Source organism: Lepus europaeus, unplaced genomic scaffold, assembly GCF_033115175.1.
Source record: "Lepus europaeus isolate LE1 unplaced genomic scaffold, mLepTim1.pri SCAFFOLD_3_1, whole genome shotgun sequence".
Classification (NCBI taxonomy): domain Eukaryota; kingdom Metazoa; phylum Chordata; class Mammalia; order Lagomorpha; family Leporidae; genus Lepus; species Lepus europaeus.
Genome location: NW_026909276.1, coordinates 1190653 through 1195037, shown reverse-complemented (window position 1 = coordinate 1195037; position 4385 = coordinate 1190653). Strand labels below are relative to the sequence as shown.

Here is a 4385-nt window from a genome sequence, read left to right as displayed (position 1 = left end):
CTGAATAGGACAGTTTTGGCATAGGTCCGTCCAGGTGATCTTGAAGCTACTGGGTATGCTAGTGCTTCACAAATAGCCACGGGCATCTGTTAGACAGGTCTCGAGACTTACACAAGATGTGGAGTTGGGAGCCTTGGCACCACAGCTGCCTCTGACTCCACTCCAGGACAAATGGGCTGAGCTGAGTATTTTTGTATCCTCCAGAAGAAACCCTGGTACCTGTTAAGCAGTCGCTGTCTACTCCCCCTTTCCCCTAGCTCTGTGCAGCCACTGACCTGTGAAGATTTCAGGTTGGGAATTGTGCTCCTGGTCTGGCAGTTTGTAGAGATCCATCTTCCAGGATGGCAGCCATCAACTCATGGACTTCCTGGGGTGCCTTTACAGACCAGACTTGGGGGATGGCAGCTGTTGGCCCATGGTCCTCCTGGGCTCTGTGTTCTCAGGACCCTGCCTGGCACAGGGATGGGAGCCCTGAGGAAGAGAGGAGGGCTGCCAGGTTCCCAGAAGCCATGTCCAGGAACCAGTAACCTTCAAGAATGTGGTGGTGGACTTCACTCAAGAAGAGTGAGGCAGTTGGACCGTGTTCAGAGGACTCTGTACCATGATGTGATGCTGGAGACTTCTTCTGTCCATGGGAAATCAGATCACCAAGCCTGAGTTCATCTGTTGGGACAAGGAGAAAAGCCCTGGTCAGTGGAGTAAGCATACCCTAAAGCACTTGTCCAGAATTGATGGAAAATATTGAAAGTAAAGCATTGGTCCCAATACAAAGCATATTTGAGGAGGAAAAATCCCATGAAATGAGGTTGGAAAAATATGTATGGGATGATTCTTGGTTCTCCAGGATAGAAGTTTTACATGGTAAAGACCAAGTAGAAATGTACCACATGAACCAGAGTACAGCTACGAGGCAAATGTTCCTCATGCAAAAGTAAGTGCTGTTTCAAAAAGGCTCAGAATTCCGTAAACTTGGGTCAAAGTACAGCCAGAACTTAAACTTTGGTCCTTCACAGAGAGTTTCTCATGTAGAACATTTCTATAAGCCTGAAGCACATGCTGAAAGCTGAAAATGTAACTCAGCCATAATGTATGCAGATGAGGTTACCTGTGAAAATAATTATGACAAATCCTTCTACCAGTCCATTCAACCTATTCACATTGCAAGAATGCAAGCTGCAGATAATATTTTCAAATGTACTGATGCTGTTAAATTTTCAATCATATAATACATTTTGGTGATCATAAAGGGATCCTTATCAATATAAGGAATGCCATCAATTTTTTAACCAGAGCCCACCATTTAGTGAACATCCAAGAGTTCATGTTGGAAAAAACCAGAATGATTACAAAGAATATGAGAATAACTTTTACTTCTCATCCTTCATGGAACATCAAAAAATTGGTACTATAGAGAAAACATATGCATACAATGAATGGGAAAAAGTCTTTGGATATGACATTCCTTACTCAACACACAAGCACTTGTAGTTCTGAGAAACCCTATGGATATAATGAATGTGGGGCATCTTTCATCTGGAGCTCGTGCCTTATTCAACATAAGAAATCTCATACTGGAGAGAAAACCTATGCATGTGATAAATGTGGAAAGCTTTTTAGGAATCATTCAGCCCTGACTAAACATGAATGGACCCACACTGGAATTAAACCATATGAATGTAATAAATGTGGAAAAGCCTGCAGCTAGGATTCTCATCTTATTGTATGCAAGAGAATTCATACAGGAGAAAAACCTTATGTATGTAATGAATGTGGGGAATCTTTCAGTTGGAATTGTCATCTTATTGGACATCAGAGCACTCATACTGGAAAGAAACCTTTTGAATGTACTGAATGTGGGAAATCTTTCAGCTGGAGCTCTCATCTCATGCCCATATAAGAACACATACTAGAGAGAAGTCCTTCAAATGTGACAAATGTGAAAAAAACCTTTAGGGATTACTCAGCCATTAGTAAACATGAAAGAACTCACTCTGGAGCAAAACCATATAAATGTACTGAATGTGGCAAATCATTCAGCTGGAGCTCCCATCTTATTGCCCACCAGAGAACTCACACAGGAGAAAAACTCTATAACTGTCAGGAATGTGGCAAAGCATTTAGAGAATTCTCAGCCCTTACTAAACATGGAATCATTTGTTCTGGAATTATGAATGTAATAAATGTCAAAAATTTTGAAGCCAGATGGCTCACCTTGTCAGGCATCAAAGAAGTCATACAGGAGAAAAGCCCTATGAATGCAATAAATGTGGGAAGTCTTTCAGTCAGAGCTGCCACCTTCTTGATCATCAGAGAATTCACACTGGTGAGAAACCCTATAAATGTAATCAATGTAAAAGATCCTTTAATTGTAGCTCTCATCTCATTGCACACCAGAGAACTCATACTGGGGAGAAACCATACAGGTGTAATGAATGTGGGAAAACATTTAATGAGAGTTCTTCCCTTTTTGTATACTTGAGAAATCGTACTGGAGAAAAATCCTAGAAACACAAGCATTGTGAGAAAGCTTTCTGTAAGGATTCTTCCCTCATTGTTCATCAGAGAATGCATAGTGGAGAGAAACACTTTATATGCAATGAATGTGGAAGAGTTTTAGTGGTTGCTCAGCCCTGCTTCAACACCAGAGAAATCACAGTGAAGACAAACTGAATTGAATTGCAGCAAGGTTTTTGATAACACACTGGGGGAAAAAAACCTCATAAATATAATGAAGAAGAGAAATTTTTCATTAAGAGTTTTTAGTAAGACTTGCCCCTTGTTACTCAGTAGAAAATGTCTTAGAAGAAACTTTATGAATGAAAAGAATAGGGAAAAGCATTCGGCAGGTATGGGGTCCTTACTCAACATAAAATAAGGATGACCAGAATTCTAAACTCCCCTATGGCCTACCAAGAATCTATAGTTGTGGTACATGACTGGCGAAAAAGGCATGTTTTAGCAAGAGCTCTCACCTATTGTAGATCAGTGTGTATTTTTATGGGAAAGCATGCTGAGAATAGTGTTTTAACTAGAAATATACTGTTTTTTGTTAAGCTGGGGTATAGGGTGGAGAGCTTTACAATAACATTTAGTGCATGATAATAGAAATGCAGATTTTGCTATTATAAATTAAGGGTCTAGGTGCCCTTTAAGGAGTAGGATATGGAATATTAAGTTTGAATTTAAGAAAAAGTGTAGTATAGTATGGAATGGGGTATTTACTGTTGATCAAGATTTACCTCCTTTAGAAAAGATTAGTAAGTAACTGAGATTACCAATGGTGGAAAAGTTGTTACATAGGCATATGAAACTGATTTTGTTGGAATAAAAGATGATACTTAATAACCCAGTGTGTCAGTGCCCATTATTTATGCATTACTGAATAATTGGTTAAGTAGTTTGTAATTTGTTTTAGGTAATCACTATAAATGATAATTATGGACACTGTTTTAATATACATAACATAAAGGCATAAAAAGGATGCAGAATTGTAAAAAACCTATCTATATATATATAATATATATCTATAACATATCTATATATATCTATAAAATGTATGTGTATGAAGATCTGAAAGATCCATGAAGAAATTAACCCAGTTAAAATTTTTTCTGAAGTTTTACAAATACATATACTGCTTACCATATGCTAGGCTTTGTTTTAAATGCTTTTCAAATATTAGCCTTAACTCATTGAGATAGTTACTGTTATTGTCCCAGTTTTACAAAAGGGGAAACCAAGGGACACATCTAGGAAGGAATGGAGCTAGGATTGTTTGACTCCAGAGTTCATTTTTTAAACTGCTGTGTTATGCTTCCTGTCCAGTGATATTTTTCCTTAATGTTTTCCACTTTTGTTTAGTGTTCCTATAGTAGAAATTTGGCAATAAGAATCAATAAAATCCTAAGCACCAAGAAATAAAGTTACCTGGTTCCTGTCTCATGAAGGATTTTTGGTAACATAAGAGCTGAGATTCCTATGGAATATGAAAAAGTCTGAATTGGACATTTAGAATCACAGCATTTTTTGGGTCCTGGTCTCCTGTAATTTCATTGCCCACAACTCAGAATTATAGGGCATCAGGGCCAGGACAATTACTGGAGATTTTGGTAAATCTGAAGAATACTGCTTGACAAGTTTAGAGTGCTTCTCCATGAAGCCATCGGCAAGGCTGTGTATTCTTTTACACAGACTCTGTGATGTGTGAGAGTAGCCTTTCTGAAAGTCTCCCTTGAATTCAGTGTTAATTATTATTTTCACCAGGTAGACAGATTATATGATAGGAAGAAGGATTCAGAAGGGAATGGAGTCCATCACTAGTCCATCCCCTAGAGTTAGCAAGTCTCTCTGAGTATTCGCAAGAGAGAAGGGGTGAAGCCACAGAG

General features: G+C 38.6%; 1 pseudogene; it reads left to right on the top strand.

The window, feature by feature from the left end:
• The first annotated feature begins 341 nt into the window (after nucleotides 1-341).
• LOC133755128 (zinc finger protein 606-like) lies at nucleotides 342-2675 on the top strand (annotated as a pseudogene).
• Nucleotides 2676-4385: the final 1710 nt, after the last annotated feature.